The following is a 21741-nucleotide window of genomic DNA, read 5'->3' as shown; positions in this document are numbered from 1 at the left end:
AAAGGTATCTCAACCTAACGCTAAATTAAAACAATTTCTATAAAAAGATAGGAAATTTTATGAGGAAAAACTTTGCCGAAGGCAGCATGGCGTTTTTTCTATCCGTTCTAAAGCTATTCACAATTTACTTTTTGGTGAAATTTGAATTTTTAGGTATTTTTCTCAAAATGACACATAAGAACTGCCCAAAAACACATACAAAGTAAAAGCCATGTATGCTCAACAAGGTTTTGTCTGCGTGGGAGCGGACCTGGTGTGGTGGTTAGAACACAAGACTATCACACCGAGGACCTGGGATCGAATCCCACTCTCGACATACTCACATAATGTGAGTTCTTCCTTCGGAAGGGAAGTTAAGGGTGTCCACGATGAAATTGGCACACAGAAAATATTGTGTAACTTTTGATTGCGTTCGCCAAAATAGCTAATTTTTTGACCATGAATAGTATATTATGTGTAGCTAATACCATAAAATTTTCATTAAAATCGGTTGAGTGTTGGCGGAGATATCGTTGAAACAAGGGAATTGCCACTTGAGAATCTTGTGCAAACAAACATTTTGGAAAATTTCACTTTTTTGCCGTATCAACTCTGGCGCTAAAAATACTGAACCGATTTCAATGAAAATTTTTATGTACGTAAAGTATGTATGTATAAGTAATTTGTCAATTTCATTCAATTTGATCATACAGTTAAAAAGTTATAGCCATATATGTCGCACTATGTCACAATAAGCAGATGTGGTTTTTGGTATAGTGAAAATGGGTTTTTAAATTAAGAAAAATGTATCGATTTTTTGATTTTATACGGAAGAGCACCTTTTTCTGAGCCACTATGCTTTTTTTTTCAGATTTTTAGAACTTTATTTTGGCACCTAAAATCAATTTCAAAGAGATTTTTTGAAATCACCTTTTAACAGCTAGGGGTAGGCGGGGCATAATGAGCAGCTTAAGCATTTTGCCACTAAATCCAGTAAATTAAGTGCAACCAATGTGTAATTTTAACGTTCAATCCTCATTTGAACCTTAACTGACAAAAGCTAATCGTTGAAATTCCGAATAAAGTTATAAATGTTGTAAAATTTTATGTTTTTAAAAACGTATAAAATCGCGAGTTGCGTTTTGAGGGTGGGGCATAATGAGCACCCTAGGTGGGGCAGGATGATCAATACCAGTTTTGTACACAATCAAATGCTAATTGACTATTCTTGCTAATGATAAAGCATACCGTCAACAATCAATGAGAATTTGAAGGAATTGCGGGGTTTAATTTGTAGGGAACTGTGGGGTTGCAAGGAGTCTTCTATTGAGGAATTTTGAAACGGTGATAATATACAGATACTGAAATTTTCAAGCTAATCAATTGAAAGTTACAGACAAAACCGTACTATATGCATCAAAACAGAGGAAACCATAATTAAAATTCGTTTGTTGAAGATGTTTACCATTTTCATTATTTTTTCACCAGTTGCTCATTTTGCCCCACCCTACTACCAACTCTTTGAAGCATATTTTTTCAACAAAATAATTATACAAATAGTTGAAAAGTGTTACAAGTACATTTCATTGGCGTATGGAATATCAAGAAAATCGATAGATGCCCAGTAAGTTGTGATTTCGATTCCCAAAACCTTATTTTAGGTCACCTGATTCTTATAATATTTTCCCAGTACATGACCACTTTACGCATTTTGATTAATTTTTCAAGGTAAACAGATTTTTTGACAAATGTTTTGTCATCAACTCATTGGATTTTAGATAGGCTACAATCAAGCAATTTGTTTTGTTAATTTGAAGATTTACAGTGAAAATACAAGGTGCTCATTATGCCCCACCTGCTCATTATGCCCCGCCTACCCCTAGGTAACTGTTTGACAGCTCCACCCAGTACAAAATGTGACGAGGGGTGATTCGACTAATCGCTCCCATACAAACTTCAAATTGATTTTTAAATGGGTTCCCGGTCACCAAAATTCATGAAAATTTGGATTTCGGCTCAGTTTCGTATGCAGATTCAGAATATGGAATTATCTCAACACCGCTGAAGAAGCCAATTCAAACTGCTCTTACTTTGAAAGTACTCAACAAAATGACTGAAATTTTCACTGTAAACAGTTTAACACAACAATTTTACACTGTCAAAGTTTTATAAAAATCGGGACATTGTTACCAGTTCTACAGTCAAAATAGTGCACGCGGAACTAAAAATGGTCAAAAAGTACCTAAATTTTACCTTGAAGCGATTTGAGCTTCGGATATTAACTAAAAAAAGTACTGAACCGATTTCGATCAAATTTTAACCACTTAATTGATACTGTGTTAAGAATATCGAGTGAAATTTTCAAACGTTTTGATGAGGTAACAAAAAAGTTATAGCCTAAGCAATTTTTTGAAATGGATGCCAAAATTTTCTAAAATCTCATTTTATGATATCGGCAATATCTGCCCCAATACTCAACCGATTTTAATGAAAATTTTATGGCATTAGCTACACATAATATACTATTCATGGTCAAAAAATTAGCTATTTTGGCGAACGCAATCAAAAGTTATACAATATTTTCTGTGTACCAATTTCATCGTGGACACCCTTTAAAGCGTGGGTCCCGAGATGAACTAGCCTAGGGTTGAAAATCTCGTTAATACAGACAAAAAAAAAATCTGGTGATATCATTAATTGATTTTAGGATTTGTTATTCAATACTTTCATGCAGAAATTAACTAGCGAAGAATTCTAAGAAAGCTAGCTCTCTCGACAAGCTTCGTACTGCCTATTGATTTTGTGAAGATAATCTCCATACGTGATTGTTCATTTTGTACAGGTATACCTCAATTTAGTGGACATTTCAATTTTAGAAATGTCTATAAAATCGAATTTTACATAAAATCGAAGCAAATTTTTCAATTTTATTTTAATTTAAATGTTATACCAAAATGTACCAAAACATATGGTCGGCGTAAAGTCAGAGAGGACCATGTGTTGTTTTCTTAATTTCGAGAAAAACGGCTTTAAAGTTTACGACTCTATTAATTTTGAGTATTTCAAGAAATTTTCTTGAAATTTTCCGATAAATCTTGATAACTATCCATCGAAGCATCACTTTGTATTGATTGCGAAAAAACGTAAAATGAAGTTTGAAACAAAGCGATTGCTAAGTAATTGATTGTACTTGGTCCACTCTGTCTGGACGATTTTCGAAAAAACTACAACCAACTATTGCATCTTGCTTTGCTTTTTAGATTACCGTGCAAATGTTCAATCGTCTTAAATATTTGTTCACACGTCAAACACCAAAGAAAGTAGCAAGTAAACAAACCGATTATCCCATGCACCACCCAAAAAGTGTAACCGACGCTTAAAATTGCTAGCAGCGAAACAAACCAATGTATGCTGAAACTGGTGGCAACATATTGTGGTGTGACAAAAAAATTCTGCAGGGGGTCGAATACTGTGCAAAAAAAGCAATACAATATGCATTCAAGTTCTTACATATATGATAAAAAAACGCACAAGGAGGACGAAAATTAATAGGAGTGTTGTACGCTTCCGATCAAAAGTTTGGGATCACCCCCTCAAAAACATGTCATTTTTTTAGGCCCATATCTCCGTCAATTTGCGTCCGATTTCAAAACCCCAGGTCTCATTCAAAAGATAATAAGTCAAAGTAACTTTGAACATGATTTAAATGATTTTTTTTTTTCAAAAATATTTGTTTGTAAACTTAAGCTAAAGTTGCCAAAATTTCTAAAAGATGCAAATAAACTTACGGCAGTGTCGCTGGAAATTGGGTCGACCAAATTTTAAGATGAGAGCGGTAATATAACCTATTTTCTATTAGCTTTCGACTGCTTTTTACCGAACTTAGCTAAAAAATCTAAAGTTTGACCCCAAACTTTTGATCGGGAGTGTATATGTAAACTGAGGGTTCTAAATTTGACATTTTTTCTTATAACACTGAAGATTACATTTTTCAATTTTTATGTTCAGTCATAGTGAACCAAGTACAACAGTTCAATATCACATAAATGATAAAGACGTATTTAAGAACTCTTGCTAGAATATGTAACGGATAACTAATTTTGGATGTATTTTCATAGTTCGGCTAGATTTTGGAATATTGTTGTTACACCGTTCATAATAATTCAGTCAGAGGACTGGCGTTTTTCAAAAATTCGTTCAGACAGAGTGAACCAAGCACACAATTCTTAAATAATCGGTAAAATCAATTCTTTCATGAAACGGGTATTGGTACATTTCAATATGATGCCCAACAGCTACTAAACAAACATATTTTGATTTGGAAAGGATTACGACTATTTCAACTATTTCAACTATTTTTCTTATAGACACATGCTCCACTCTGTCTGCACGCGAAATGCCGCAATACGCTTCAACACGATGATCTGTAAAATACGATATTCACCATAATAACATGGTCACGCGCTTTGTTGATCAATAAGCATGGGAAAATGCGTTAGGGAGCCATACGATTTGGAAACGTATTATATTTTGATGAAAAACTGTTTTGATTACAATACATACTTTTTCATCTCTCTTCGTAGAAATGTGCCTCTTGGCTATAACCTGAGGATCGCCTCCAGGTTTTTTGTTTGAAACTGAGGATCGCCTCCAGTTTTGTTTGTAACCTGAGGATCGCCTCCAGGTTATTTTTTTTATGCACCCGAGGATCGCCTCCGGGTGGTTCGTCATACCTGAGGATCGCCTCAAGATTTAATTAACACTCGAGGATCGCCTCCGAGTGGTCCGGCAGACATCTCTAGTTTAGAATAGTCCTACATGTTTACACTTTTCTTGCATCCCGAGGATCGCTAACGGGTGCCGACATTATTTCTACTGAAAATACTCATTTCGAGGATTTTTTTTTTTAATGATAACTTTTCTTAGACTAACTCGATTTCACAATTCGGTCTTTTTTTATACATGACTTGGTTATTCATTGAAATGATCCTGACAAATGCGTAATGGTTGTAGTTGTAGCGTAATTCTAGTTGTAGCGTAATTCTCAAATTGGCTTTGGGTTATCTTGATATAGACGGATTTCGCGCCAACTCGAACAAATGTTGGCAGCACCCTCTCAGATTACAACGAAACTTTCTTGGTGTGTAGACCTTGCCCAGATAAGCCACTTTGCATACTCATTTTTCTATTTTTTTTTCTCGACTGACTTTTGAAAAGGGCTAAACTTTTTTTATGGATTTTTTAAAAATGTTTTTAATCAAAAAATGACTACTCCTACAAAAAAGTGTTGTATGGGTGATTATCACAAAATAAGTCAAATTTTAAGAAAAAAATACTGAAAAAAATCCAAAATGAGCCCTACACTGAAAAAAATCATTTCTAAAAATTCAAAGTTGATTTAAAAAAAACACCATTTTTGATTTCGATGAAATTTTGTCTCAAGACAGGTAATTATGTTCCCTACCAACCGTCCATACATCACAAGATAGGCACTTTTAAGGAAAAAAAGTTTTTCTAACAAAAACTTTTTCTTGTTCGAATGATTTTTTTTTTCAGTGTATTTTGTTATCAACAATAAAACCAGTGAAGGCCATAACAATCCCAGAATCCAATGAAACTCAATTTTCTAGGAGATTTTGTGTTATTTATTCAATCATTTGGAAGGGTTTTCCTATACATAAAAAACTGAAAATATTACAAATGTATTTTCTTAGGAAATGTAATGTTTGATCGCAATATGTATTGAAGTGCACTTTTAAATATACAATTATTTATAATTATGAATTTTTCAAATATATATATATGTGTCTTAGAGCCAATTTCAAACATGTTCTTTTCTATTTTTTTCCGATCATACTAAATATTTTTGGTTCATCTTCTGAATTAGAAAACCTGTTTGCCTTTACTTTGTCGCCAGGAATAGGCAAAAAACTATGGAATTTCTGAGTGCCTGGTATTGTTTTGGCGTTATTATATATTTCTTCGAGATCTTCTGACATTTTAATGTACTGTTCAGTGGATACGTAACAGAAATTTAATTTAGTTATATTTTTATCTGTCTGTACAACTGCCCAGTTATATAACTCTCGTGGAGTTGTTATGGTATTTCCATAATCTCGAGCAAGACTTGCTCTCTTTGCCATTCGCTTGAGAGTGCCACCAATAGCATCACATGGACCTTTACCATGGGACGTTGCAAAAAAATGCTATTCTGCTCTTAATGCATGCTTTGACTGGAATCTACATAGACTAGCAAAGTTCTTCTTATTTTTGTATTGTGATGCTGCCCCATCAGACATAAAATAAATTTTAGAAAAGTTCGTTAATTGTTTCATAAAATCTATCATTTTTGAGATGAACAACTGGACCGCAACTGTATCGTGAGCCATTACTTCCGATATGATAATGAAGCTAACATTTACAAGTTTATTATCTTTCATATAGTAAATTTCAAATGGGTGTATTGTTGCTTGCGAGTTGTTCCAATGATATCCTTGAGCAGCGTTTTGAATTATGAATGAATAGTTTTCAGAGAAATCACAAATCGCAAGAATTTCATCATCCTTTAATGTATCTTTTTTATTTCTGAGAAATGATGATTGTTGTTTATGAATAAAGTCGTGTGTTATAAGTTTGTCAATTTTATCAACAAGATACGGAACAAATTCATCAACAGGTTTAATAATCGTTTCTAAATTACAGCGATCAGTATTCAACCACTGCTGAAATATAATCTCTTCTTTGTCATTTGATTCTAATATCAATGTAAGTTCCTCTTCAATGTGTTCATTACAAGCACACTTTTCACAAGCACGGAAAAAGCAATTATCTGTTCTGTTGGAAATATCGCAAAGCAGTTTTTGTATTATTTCATCTTGTGACACAATTCTTATACTGTTGAACATTAAATTTACATTTTCATGAATAGTACATATGCATACATTATGTATACCAGTAGAATCAAGTAAAATACAATGCTTTGGTCGCAACTGTGTAAATACTGTGAAACCAATATTCACAGTTTTGTACATATCTACAAAAATCATATAAGCCTCTTTGAGCGACATCATCAAAAGTCGTTTTTGAACTTGTTGTTTTTTTTTCCATTTCGAACCTCAGAAACAAAATCATTTGTTCCTGGCATTGGCCTGCTGATATCATTATCATCAAAAAATTCTCTTACTATTTGTTTTGTATCGTCATCAATACCATGCCCCCTTCTTTTTTCGGTGGTACAAAGAATACCCTGTTCATAAACAAGATCCTTCACCTGCCCCGCCATATACATTGGTGCGTTAAACTCTCTTGTGATTTTATTTACCGACCAAGACTTAGGAAGTACAGATAGTATTTTAATCTGTTCGCTTCTGTCAGTTGTAGGGTGATTGAACTTATCCTTTAACTGCATAATTATCTCGTCATACGCCTCCACTTTGCCAACATCCGTTGAATCTATTCCGAAGATATTTTTTCGAACTGCTTTCGTAATCTGCAATGATTTGTTTATGCGATATTCCATACTTCTCATGTTTCTAGATGAGATTGGCGATAAACTCAATGTTTCAGCAATGGTATTAAACTTCTCAATATTATGGGGACCCTGTAGTTGATCTGTTGACGGAATTGACTCCAATGATGGAATAGATGGTACCATATCTGTAAGATAAAAGTTAAGGTTAACAATATAATAATGAATGCAGTGGAAAGTTAATGATAGTAATTTATGCAACGAGTTGCAAAAATGATTTTTTTTTTCGCACAAGTAGTACATTTATCCAACGAGGCTTGCCGGGTTGGATAAATACGAAGAATACTGAAAATGTAGTTTTGCAACGAGCTGCAAAATGAGTTATATAAAAGAAGCTAACACGTTGAAGGCTTACTTACCCAGCTCATGTTCGATTTGTTGACCACTCGTTGACGGTTCTGGTTCTGGAACATCATGATGTTGCTGCCCACTAAATGATGGTTGCATAGTTTCGTCGTTTCCATCCGATCGGCGTTTTTTCGTATTCGGGCTTCTGTTGTGACTTATCAATCCACGACATGACTCACAAATACTCAACGATTCGTCGATTTCATGTGTATATCCCATGGAATGAATTTTATCTATCAATCTTAATGACATGCCCCGTAGATTATGACGGTTGCACTTTGGATTGTTTATTTTTGCACTGCACTTGAATTTGTTGAATTTTGATTTATACGATTGATCCATTACTTTTCAGAACTGCCTTTAATAACCAAAGAGAAGTAACACGTTGAATGATACCGATTCATTTTCTTGTTTTGTTCATATTTGCTTTAGGTACAACTCTTGATTTTTTTTTTTCGATTAGGTAGTTCGAATCTAATAAATAGCCTTACCTAATATTAGGTAAGAACATGGGGTAGAAACGTTTGGGTAGAAATTACAGCAGCACGTATGAAATGCGTGTTCTAATTGTATATTGTTTCGTACTTCTAGAGTGCTGCTGCGTGAATATGGGTGCATTGCATTGTCGCATATGACACAATAAGTTTCATTGCATTTTTAGATTACTAGATAACCTTCACTGGTTTAGTTTGTTTTTAAAAAAAGACACTAAAAAAATAATAATTTGGACATGAAAAAGTTTTTGTTAGAAAAACTTTTTTTCCTTAAAAGTGCCTATCTTGTGATGTATGGACGGTTGGTAGGGAACATAATTACCTGTCTTGAGACAAAATTTCATCAAAATCAAAAATGGTGTTTTTTTTTAAATCAACTTTGAATTTTTAGAAATGATTTTTTCCAGTGTAGGGCTCATTTTGGATTTTTTTCAGTATTTTTTTCTTAAAATTTGACTTATTTTGTGATAATCACCCATACAACACTTTTTTGTAGGAGTAGTCATTTTTTGATTAAAAACATTTTTAAAAAATCCATAAAAAAAGTTTAGCCCTTTTCAAAAGTCAGTCCAGATAAATTTTGAAGAAACTAAGTATGCAAAGTGGCTTATCTAGTCTTGGTGTACATACCCAGAAAGTTTCATTGTAATCTGAGAGGGTGCTGCCAACTCCGAATACGATTTGGGGCGAAATTCGTCTATAGTCACAACTCATATGTTATGTAAATTTCCGAGTACAAGTCATTCATAACATACCGTAATCCGGGGTAACATTGATCAGAATTTTCGGTCTTTCTTGAACAATTCTCTTGTTAAAGCAAATGTTACAAGTTTTATATTTTTAAAACAAGTACTGACCCTCTGATTGTGTGTTAAGCTACTCGAAAAAGTATTGTTAAACTTTTAAACATGTTTAAATAGACTTTTCAATCTAATTTTTGATTTTGTTGATTTGGGGTAACATTGATCAACAGGCGGCGGTGCCGTCGTTGTCGCATGCCGTTAGTATGGGAAAACAACAGAGGTGCATGTCTTCTTGATAAAGTAGTCTTCGATTTATTACTAAACTTTTCTTTTGCATTTATTGGTATTCATTGTTTTGTAAGCAGGCGAAAGACTGCATAAACGAATTAAGTTTGTTTGAGAGCATCTAGTAAGGAAATCGTCCCCAGAGCAAAATTTGTCAAATATAATGACAGATGTATTATCACGGTCTGACCTAAATCTATCATCATTCGCATACCGCTTTAGAGCTGCTAGCTGAAAATCTAAGGACTATACTGCCGTGTGCAGCATTGCTGTCCCATGTACTATGGTAATCCACATTAATATGGGACAACTTTGCTGCACACGGCAGTATGTCATTATAAAAACGATGAAACTGTACTACCGCCACAAACGGAAATGCGTTCATTGAAGCAAAATCGCCAGATGAAGATAACTCCGATTATGATCAGCTGTGCTCAGGAAATCTAGTATCGAGTAATAGTAAAAGACATACATACTTGGCTAAGTAGAATAAGACTGTCAAATTATTAGAATATAGCAAAACAAAATAAATACTCATTTGATGTTTAACCTGAGGCTGTTTCGTTTACAAAAACATAACGAATGAATTTTGGAGATTCGTTACTACAGTGTGTTACTACAACCCCCATAAAGTCTATCGACAAGCAGCAGCTTGGATATTCTCCGATTCACCCTACAGCTCTTCATCATGAAATGCTTCGAATGGTGAGTAATGAAAGTGTGCGACATGGATTATTAACCCTCGAGCAGTCGCGTCTTTGACTACCTGCAGCGACGCCGCGCTTACGCAGTGAACCACAAGCGTGCATTTTTCATGGTGCGTGTACTCAGTACACGACGCGATCGCTCCCGGGTTAATACAATTTTACGAATTGATTATAAATTTTCTCATCTTCATTACCAACATGCCGAGAAATAAGTAGCAGCATATTTTGCCCCATTATCCCCCAAACTTCGCATCTTTTATGTGTACTCATTGGAATCAGAAAGCTATTATCTGAGTGGCATATTATATTCACAGCAATGGAACAACTTGATTATACTTTTAGGGGAATTGAGGTGAAACAGGCTTTACAGCCCACTGAAGAGATGTAGTAAGTACAAAAATCATTCGAAATTATCTATCAATCAAGCTATTTGTCAACTTATATGGACATTCAAGGTTTTGGATTTTTTTTTCATTTCATTTCAAAATTAAATAAAATAAGCTCTTATGGAAATTACTGGTTTAACGCCTGGTGGAATTTTTACAGGATTTCCCGGTGAAACTCATTGTAGAGTTTCTTAAATCCTAGAAAAAAAAATCGACTAAAAGTCTTAGAAGAATTCCATGTGGAGCATCTACAGAAACTATAAACCAGAAACATAGGGCATTTAGTGAAACTCCTAGAGAATTAAACTCCTCTGAGTGTACCCACTATAAATTCTAGAGGAATATCCGGTGGAACTAATGTAAATTCAAGAGGAATTCCCGGAGAAGCTCCTAGTAGAATTCACGAAGCATCTGTGTTGCGGAGCTCCTACAGGTATTCACAGCAGAACTCTTGGAAGACTATCTGATGGAGCTCCCAGAAAAATGTCCGGTTCAACTTCTAAACAGATATACGAAGAGAAATTAGAGTGGAACTTTGGATTTTTACACAAAAAAAATGCGTCATAGAGGGGGAGGGGATGATGCTGCCTAGAGAAATTTCCGAAGGAACTCCTAGAAGACTTTCCGCTAAATTTTCTGCGGAAATTTTAGAGCACTATTTCGTGAAACTTGTAGAGAAATTCTCGATGAAATTCCTGCAGGAATGTACGGTGGAACTCCTAAAGTAATTACTGATGAAACTTCCGAAAAAAGTCTTTGTGCAACTCATACAATGTTTTCCGGACGAACTTCTAGTGGAATAATTGATGGAACTGTTAGAGAAATTCTTTTTGGATCTCCTAAAGCAATTCTTAGTGGAGCTGCTAGAGGGTTTTCAGAAGGTATTTTGAAAAGAAATTCCCACAAGTATTCTCGCGGTACTCCTGTTAGGAATTTCTAGTGGTACTCCTACATGATTATACATTAGAACGTCGAGAAGAATCCCCAGGGAATTAAACTTTCAAAGGAATTCCTGACAGAACTTCTCTAGAGATAAAAAATTATCTTTTAGAGAAAGTTTGCGGTGAAATTCATAAAGAATTTCCTTTTGAGCAATTCTTGGGGAAATTGTCTTTGGAACTTTTAGAACGAATTCTGAAAAGATTTTCGGTGGAACTTCGAGAAGAATTTCCACAAGCATTCCCAGTAAAACTCTTGCCGGACTTCCCAATGAAACTTCGAAAAATAATCGATGCAACTTCTAGAGAAATTCTCTTTGGAACTCCTAGACAGATCCCTAGTGGAATTCCAAGAGGGATTCTTGCTGTAACTCCTAGGGAAATCTCTGGTGGAAGTCTTAGAGGAGTTCCAGTGAATTCACGATGGATTTTCTGAACGGATTCACGGTGGTTCAACTACTAGAATTTCTGGATATTAGCGGAGGAGGCCCTACAAGTATTCACAGAAGATCTTCGAGTAAAACTTCTGGTGTAACTGGAAGAACTTCCGTTGAAACTTTGAGCAGAATTCCCAGTGAAACTCTGACAGGATTTCCCGAAGGAACTCCTAGAGCAATTCCCAGTGGATCTATTGAAGAAATAATAATTGGTGGAAGTAAAAAAAAAAACATTTAGTGGAACTCCTAGAGAAAGTCTATTTGGAACTCCTAGGAGAATTCGAAACGGAACTCCTACAAGATTTTCCTGAGAAACTCTTAGAGGCATTCCCGTTGTAACCTCTAGAGGGATTTCTGGTAGAACTCCTAGAAGAATTCTCGGTGGAACTACTAGAGGATGCGACTCCTGCGACATTTGCAGTGGTACAAATACAGAAATTCGAGGTGGGACATCTATAAGAATTTCTGTTGTAAATCCTACTGGAGTTTTGACCAGAACTCCTGAAATTACTTTCGGAATTCCTTGAGAATTTCCGGTTGAATTTCTGGTGGAATTTATGGTGGGACTACTGGAAGTATTCCTTATGGAACTCCTTGAAAAGTTACCAATAGAACATCTAGAGGAATTTCTGCTGGAGCTCCTGCGGGAACTTCTAGACGAATAATAGGTGGAGCTCCGTGAGAGATTCTTGTTTGAACTTCGTGAAGGATTCCTGGTGGAAATTCTGTAGGAATTCCCTGTGAAACTCCTATAGCAATAATCGTGGGAGCTTCCAAAGATTTTTTTTATTTTCACCGGAGATGGAAAAGGCCCGCTGGAATAGAGCAATTTTCAACAAGCCTTCCTCCAACATGCATGAAACCTCCTCATTTCTTCACCTTTGTATTTTATAAATTGCAATAACAACAATTTTTGAGTTCATTTCCAGTGAAAGTACACTCATTAGAATTGAGACAGCTACATCTACAATAACACTAGTTTACAAAATAAAACAAAAGTCGTGAACTCCTGTCAACGACCAAAATTTTTGAAGCACAATTTGGCACTGATTTCGAAACCGTGCTTCAAAAAATTTCAAGTAGAGCAGTTTTTGAGTTTTAGCTCAATATCGAGTTTTACAACTTTTAAAAATATGGAATTTACTAAAATTCAAATATCTTTCGTTTTGTTCAACCAATTTTAAATCTTTTTCCATAAATTGAAAGCTGAATACAATACCATTCGATCATCTGAATGCAGGTTTTGCGCCATATTGATGAAATTTAAGATATTGGCGAGTTTTAGGGACGATCTCCTTAAATTTCAACCAAATTTCCAAAAATATATGAAGAAATGTATTTTTTTCAATAAGAAAAAAAACAATCTAAAAATTCATGTTAAAAGTTTATTTGACATATCATATGTAGGCGAGTTACAGTAAAAAATTCAGCTCAATCGGAGCATTGATTACGGAGAATGAGATGTGTGAAGTGAGCGACGTTGCTTAAAAATAGAACAAAAATCGATTTCAAATCATCAACCTTGTATGGAAAGTCGAAAAAAATTCCGCTCTACTGTGATTTTTTTCCTTCGCGTTTTCGAACTTAGGGCATGATTCTACACCAAAAATGATCATCAGCTTACCGAGTTCAAAAATGCTGTAAACTAGTGTAATTGTTGTTGTGAGAATACTAACAAAAATTTACAAATCTATACATTTATTGGTGATGAAATGTGATCATAAAGGGTGAGTCGTTAATTATAATTATTGTGCCACCCTACCTTCAACTGATTCGCAAATTGTCTACAGTTAACGAAATGAAACCAAATTTTTACAGTACTTTAGTATATGTATGTATTTCAACTTTTTGGTATAGGTTCAAATTTTGGATCCATTTTGATGAAATTCACGACATTTTCAATAAACGCCTTTCATGTGGACATGTTCAGGCTCCACTTGAAACAAATAATTAAAGCTCTCTGGTTTGTTTATGCGTATCGTGCCTGGTTTTCACCCAGTTCCAAGCTTATGTTTCACTGACAACCTTCCTGAAACCTATTGACGAACATTAAGAAGATCTGATAATGTATAATCATTAATTGTTCCAAGGCGCAGTACCATGATTTTTTTATTTTAGCATGTGATTGTACAACATCAGAATGACGTAAGTGCTATTGACAATTTTGGCACCATTTTAGTTATTTTTCACCCAATTAATATTTATTAAAGACACTTTACCACTTATGTGGCATTCGTGTCTGATGTATCGGTTATTCTTTTACTTTTCTTTCGTAGATGCTAGATAATTAAAAAAAATCTTGCATCATAATGTGGCAGAAATATCATAGTTTTATTATTTTACGAGACATAAACAAGAAAGTCAAAACTTTGAATAGCGCTCACGACAATGGTGAGCTTCCGAATGCCTACTTTTGTTGCAGAAAGAAAATTTAAGTAAATTGGGGTTTCTCCAGTGGCCTAAAAAGATCGAGATCATCATTTGTTCATTTTTATACCAGAAGATTACAGTGACGGTATTTTTTTTTTGTCTGTATTAACGAGATATTTAGCCCTAGGCTAGGTCATCTCGGGACCCACGCTTTACTTCCCTTCCAAGGGAAGAACTCACATTTTTGTGAGTTTGTCGGGAGTGGGACTCGATCCCAGGTCCTCAGCGTGATAGTCAAGTGTTCTAACCATCACACCAGGTCCGCTCCCATAGTGACGGTAAATGATAAAAATTTGGCCGTCGAAAGCCTACATTTGTTGAAAAAATCTGAGAGCACTACAGTATGAATTTCTCCGGTGGCCACTCCGGTAACCACGTGTAACCAATACGACTATTCGTTTGAGCCCCTGTAACCATAGTTGTAAAGGCATACCATGCTGAGGGTGACGGGTTCGATTTACGATCGACCTAGGAACTTTTCGTAAGGGAAATTACCATTACTTCCTTGGGCATAGAGTATCTTCGTTCGTGCCACATGATATACATACATACGTAAAATAATCATTGGCAGAGAAAACTCTCAGTTAATACCTGTAGAAGTGCTCATATAACTCCAGCTGAGAAGCAGGCTTTTTTCCAGTAGGGATGTAACGCCAAGAAGAAGAAGAAGCTGACTATCAATCTCTGTGTATCACAAGAACAACAGAAATGAAAATAAAATTCCACGAAGGTTGAACCATGTGGTGCCGGATTTTAGAGCGAAAACTATACGAAGTTCATTGTCGTTACCCAATTGACCACCTTCAGGAATCCCTGTAACCGGTTCCGCATTGACCAGACCTGACCAGTACCCTTTATAAATGGTCCTAAGCAATCTGTTTCTCATTTTAGTGAAGTGTGCAGAGAAGTTATACAATAAAATGCATAAAGTGAATAACATTTGTGAACTTTCAAGCACATAGTAACGATGAAAACTAATATTTCGGATGTTCCGGATTTCCGGTACCGGTTCTCAATAATTAATCAATATTAGTATCTATAATCAAAGTCCACGTGAATACCTTTCCAACGATTCTTGGACGGTCCTGATTACTTGTTTGGTTGCATAGTTATAGCTTGCCAAAGTTAAGGTCTCTAAAGCGGCATATTTCAGTTGAAACAGGTTCCCGGTGGCCAGAGTGGCCAAATCCGGATTTCTTCGGTGGTTTTTCAAACTAGACATGTGCCCCTTTCATTTGAGCCAAAGAGATCCAAAGCGGACTGACTTTTGCGAGCTGTCCAAAGTTTGGGTTCAAAAATTACGTACAAAAATCATCTAGAAAGATGTAATCCTAGGGTTTATAAAACCGAAAAAAATCCTTGGAAATCTGAAAGGCTATTGCAAGCTTATTGTAGCCGCTGCCATAACTTTCACATCATCCCAACTTGAGCTATGTGAATTTCTTTCATATTATCGTATTGTATTGATTGCTTAACTACTTGCATCGCACCACTCTGCACTTTTAGTCCAGTTAATTATAAAAGGTCCTTGGGTTTTTGTTACGTAACTTTTTTTAACTTCCCTACTAACTGACGCTTATTTCCATCGTTTCTTTTTCGCTTGATGCACGGCATACAGGTTTCTCGGGAGTGACACGACATTACGAGGAAGTTGAGTGTGGCTGAAAATAGCAACTACATCATATAAGAAGAAAGTTTTCATACAGGCAGTAAGAAGTGTATTGCAGTTTTGGAAATGTTTCAAAACGTTTCCAACAAAATAATTAGTAATAAATATATACAATATGGACAGCTATTGTCCACTCTCACAAGTTAAAAGATTCAACAGGTGTGGTTTCCATTTTTTTTAATTAGTGCTCCGAGTGAGTCATGTGAGTACACAATTCGGTCATCATGTAGACCTGATTCTTCTTTAATTCTTGAATTCCAACTTGTTTTTATACGACATCGAATTATTCGGTAGATTATATGGAATAAGTACTCCATTCCATAAATGAAACACTCAAAATTTAGAAACATTTCCACCGGAAGCCCACCCCTTTCATCCAAATCCTACCCGTGGAAACCCAGCAGGTCGCAATCCTAGTGCTCAGTTAAACTTTTCGTTTCTGGAGCGTGAAAAATGCACTCAATTGGCTAGATCCCCTCCAGCACACAGTAGCTAGGTACTGTGTTCCGTTACACTTTCTGTACAAAATATTATGTTTGTTCGCACTGCTGCCGTTTTCATTTTCTCTCTCACTTTTCCTGCCCTCCTGACGGTGCACAATGGGAGAAAACCAATGAAAACCTGAAAAAAATCACTATCTTTTACCGCAGTGAAGTGAAAATTGCAAACAAAATCATTTCAGCTTTGAAAATGTCTAGTGGATCTAGGTCGTTCTCCGCACGAAACTGAATGTCGACCTACAGAGTCGATTTATTATCGGATTCTTGATTTTTCGTACCAAAATATGCATTTTTTATCAATATTTCTCATACTATTTATTGAAATTATGAATTGAATCTGACATTTAAATTCTTATGAATGTACACAACTAGTATTATATAACTATTTTTTATGTCGACTCTAATAGGTTATTTTGCAAAAATGATCGATTTTCATACAAAAATTCTGAAATTCTGTTGTAGTTAACAAGTAAAACAAAACCATTTCCGCTTGGAAAATGTCTGGTAAATTGACTGGAACTATGTAGTGTCGTTCACCGCATGAAACTGTATGTTGACCTACAGTGTCGATTTACCATGGGTAGTACTTTTCGTACTAAAAACGCGTTTTGTCAGTATTTTTCAAACTATTTATTGAAATTATGAATTAACTCTGACATACAGATCCTCTTGAATGTTCACAAGTAGTATTCGATATAAGTATTTTTTTATGTGGACTCAAGCAGGTTATTTTGACGAAAATGATCGATTTTTATACCAAAATCATAATTTTGACGTTATTAACATCATTTCCGCTAAGAAAATGTCTGGTACATCGACTGGAACTAGTGTAGTTCACCGGACGAAACTGTATATCGACCAACAGAGACGATTTATTATCGGATTCTTGATTTTTCGTACTTAAAGATGTGTTTTGTATTGAAATTATGAGTAAACTCTGACATACAACTCCTTTAGAATGTACACAAGTATTATTCGATATAAATATTTTTTTATGTCGACTCAAGTAGGTTGTTTTGGTGAAAACTATTAATTAATATACAAAAAATCATAATTCTGTCATAGTTGACTATGAAGTAAATACTTAAAAACCTTTGAAATTTGAACATACACTGTAATTGCTTCTGTACTCCAAATGTCTCGCTCTCTTCTCTATCTTCTTGGCGCATCGTCCTCACTGGGATGAAGCCTGCTTCTCAGCTTAGTGTTCTATGAGCAGTTCTATAGTTATTAACCCGTATCCGCCCAACAGAAAGAAAAAAATTCAAGTGGCTGCCATTTCGTCAACTTTCAACCGATTTCTTTCATTTTTTGACCATTGCATTGATTTGATGCCTAGTTTTAGGAAACCTATTGGTCATTTTTGAATTGTCCGGCTATCCGGAGTTATTCCGGTGAGTCACTGGGTCACATCCGGTAAAAATGACTCCAACTTCCTTTCGCGACTCAATTTCTTAGAGTAGACGTGTGCGCCGCCGCGCCGCGCCGCCGTCGCCGACGATTTTTCCACGCCGCCGCCGCCAGTTCAATTGACCCGGCGCGCCGCTGTTCATATTTTTCCACGCCGCCGCACAAAATTTCCCACGCCGATGAGAAAACGACAAAGATTTTTTTCTCGCCAACACTTTACGAACCACCTATTTAAGGTGAAACATCAAGAAATCCCGTCGCAATTTTGCATACAAACTTTAGAGGCACAAATCTGACGAACGAAGCATCGAACCAATTCCAACTTGTTTATCCTGGCTTTGCTCATTTGCAAAAAAAGGCAGCTTTTCCAAATCGAGCGCATTTGTTTTCGATTTTTTTAGATTGGTGCTCTTGAAATCGTGAGTAGGGGTCCAAGTCGGCCGTTGTGGCAGCCATATTTGTATTCTCTGATGTTTCTCCTTAAAGCTGATAGCAATTTATAAACAGTTTCTATTGTTTTTTCTTCTGCATATTAGGTGTATGTTTCTGAAGTTCTTCTTGTATATCTTTTATAACATTTTTATTTGATTTACAATTATGTCCCGATGCATCATAACCCCCGAAACCAACATCCACATCTTTGTTCCCACGACGAGGAGCGAGTGATTTTAGTGATTTCTTACAGCAATACTTTGAAGATCCTCACCTATTCTATTTTAAGTACCGAGCGAGTCTCTTTTGTAAACCATAACGAATAATAAACAAATTTCTTGGCGGTGATCTAATTAGGATCACAAACACATCCTCCTACATATTATTTGTTTATCTCTTGGAAGATTGTCATGGCAATTTACGAATGACATTCTTGAAGACATATATTCCATGTAATCTTCAGAAATTCTTATAGAGGACCCTCCAGAAATTTCACCATGATTTAGAAATTCTATTTCACCATGAAATAGAATTTGGTTGTGTTCAGAACAGTTGGAGTACTTGAGATTGATGACGTCATACCCGACATTAACCTATCATTCACCTGTTTTTATTTTGACCACCAAACCCAACATAGACCCAACAGTTGTTCGATGTTGGTCCAACAGTGGCCCAACATACGATAAAAATTTACCCGACTTTGACCTGACATTCAATAATTTTTCAGTCTGGCGGAATTTTGCAGAGTTTTTGGTGTTCCGTGCCCAGCTAGTCATTTGCATGACAATTTTCACCTGAGACCCTCCAAAACCCCTAAAAACACCCCTGAAGCCTCTTCCCTCCTGAAATTCCCTTGAAAGTTCTCTGAAACTCCGCATGACCCTCCTTAAATCTCCTATTCGAGCCACTCTCCCTAGTTAAACTTCTTTGCAAACTTGTACTCCATTTAAATAATAAACTGAATCCTTTTAGGTAATGAATCCATTTAGGTAAAAATTCTATTTAGGCAGTCCCGACTCATTACCTAAATGGAGGTAGGAATCCCTTGGAAAATATCGTCAGGGGTTACCGAAAGTTTCTCTTTGGAATACCTCCTGCGGTTCTTTCAGAAATATTGCTTTGGAGATTCCTCCGGGAATTCTTTGAGATATTACTCCACAGATATTTACAGAAATATATAATGAAATTACATAAAACATGTAGGAGTTATTCTTGGAGGGTTATCTGAAAGAATTTCTATAGGAATGTTCAAAAATTTCCTGATTAAATATAATTTCATTGAAACAATTTCAGAAATAATCGATGGAGGAGCTCCTGGAAAAGTCCTTGGGTAAGCTCCTGAGATTCATCACAAAAATTCAGTTAATTGGACGCAGTGGTTCAATTTCCCCAACTGGGTGAAAAAAAAAACTCCTGAGATGGCTTTGGAGGAATTTCTAGAAGAATTGTATGAGATTTATTTGGGAAAAATAGGGAAAAAAATCCTGGATTAGTTTCTGATAAAATCGCTGAAGGCATTTATAAAGAACAACCTTGAGGAATTTCTGAATTGAATCATGAAGAAGTTTCTAAAGGAATACTTGAAAACAATTCATCTGGAATTTATGCAAAAAAGGTACTCAAAAAATTCTTGAATAAATTCCCTTATGAATTGTTGAAGGATGATTTGGAACAAACCCTGGAAGAACTCCTGGACATACTTCTGCATTCTTGAAATAATTTCTTGCACAATGTCTGCATGGTATTAGTGGATAAAACTTTCTGATACAAATTCCCTAGAAGAACTTGTGAGTATTAATAAAGGAATCGCAAAAAAAAATATCCTGGAAAACTGGAGAATGCTGTGCAGTAATTCCAAGAAGAGATATTCTTGAGATATTCCTGGAGAAACGTGAAGAAATAAATCCTGAAGTGATTTCTAAAGGAACTCCTGAAAGAATCTTTGGAGGGATTTTTTTAGGGTAGCCGGAAAAACATTCTCAAAGAATCCAGGAAGCAAGGTTTCTATAAATCTCTACAGAAGTTTGCGATCCCACCCCTGGAGAAACTTTAATAAGAATCTACTGAGCATTTTCTGGAGGAATTCCTAAAGAAACGCAAGAAAGATTCCTTCTATGAATTCCTGAAAAGAACCCTAACAGATCTCCAAAAAGTTAGATTTTATCATGACAGAATTGGCCTAAAATGAGTTTAAAGAGAGATTATCCTATAAAAAGACGTTGTGAATTTCTATCGAGAGGAATCGTTTATAAATTTCCTAGTAAACGTTCTCTAGGATTCTCCCTAAAATTTATAGTTTAATTCTAGCAAGGATAATTTTCTTGAAATCTCTGATTTACATACGTTTACATTTTTCACACAAAATAGATGATGATGAACAGGAAACAAACTATTCTATATTAACGTTTTTTAGCATTTCACTAAAAAAAAATAAGGTCACGTCGATTACGCCGCCGCCGCCGCCGCCGAATAGGGCGAACGGCGTGGCGCCGGTGTCGCCGCCGCCGCTGCCTCAAATCACTATTAGCGCCGCCGCCGGTGAAAACTGCTTCGGCGCACATACAACTGCTGAAAATTCAGTTTCATTTTAACAAATTTTCATAATCTAGTCCAAAGTGATATTTTCAGAAGCAAATTAGGCGATGTTACCAGTTCCAGACTGGATCCCTGCTTGTAATCGACTCAAGGGCCCTCAGGGAACCGGTCCAAGTGCAGTTAAATATTATTTTTCGTTTAAGTTTAGCAATATGGGTATCAAACTTTAACATTTTCTAATACCAGTTAGAAAACGGCCACCAGAAGATGTTTTGCGCACATTGGCCACCGGGACGACCGATCCGGTGATCCCACGCGGAACAAGATGTCGGCCATTTTGAAAGCTGTTTGCATCCTACACTGGGCAGAACGCTAGTGCTCTGGATAACCATCCTAGAGGTTTCGTATCTTCAGAGAAATGGATTGTCACAGTTTTTACTATAACCTGGTTACCTAATACTTGATCTAGATAGGTTGCAACTGATCTAGATTAGTTCTATCTTTCCATAGAAGCGCCCTAGAAGAAAATTTTCTTCTGCAAATATGTTGATACTGCTATTCTTGATATTTCTTCCGAAGACACCTAAGTTGTGAAATGTAAACAAAAGGCACAGTGGGCCACTCCATGAAAAATGTAAAAAAAAATCAAGTTTGATAAATTGTATTAGAAAATGTTGAAGTTTGATACCCAAATTGCTAAACTTGAACGAAAAATAAAATTTGACCGCTCTTGGGCTGGTTCCCTGAGGGCCCTGGAGTCGATTCCAAGCAGGGATCCAGTCTGGAACTGGTGACATCGCCTAATTTGCTTCTGAAAATATCACTGTGGTCTAGATTATGAAAATATGTTGAAATGAAACTAGAATTTCAGCAGTTACTCTAAGAAATTGAGTGGCGAAAGAAAGTTGGGATAATTTTTA

General features: G+C 35.8%; 1 protein-coding gene across 2 annotated transcripts in view; it reads left to right on the top strand.

The window, feature by feature from the left end:
- LOC109432643 (D-beta-hydroxybutyrate dehydrogenase, mitochondrial) overlaps positions 1 to 21741 on the top strand; it is a 573848-nt gene that overhangs the window by 407886 nt on the left and 144221 nt on the right. The window lies entirely within an intron of this gene.

This window comes from Aedes albopictus, chromosome 3, assembly GCF_035046485.1.
Source record: "Aedes albopictus strain Foshan chromosome 3, AalbF5, whole genome shotgun sequence".
Lineage (NCBI taxonomy): Eukaryota > Metazoa > Arthropoda > Insecta > Diptera > Culicidae > Aedes > Aedes albopictus.
Note: the sequence above shows the minus strand (reverse complement) of the source record. Positions and strands in the feature narration are given on the sequence as shown.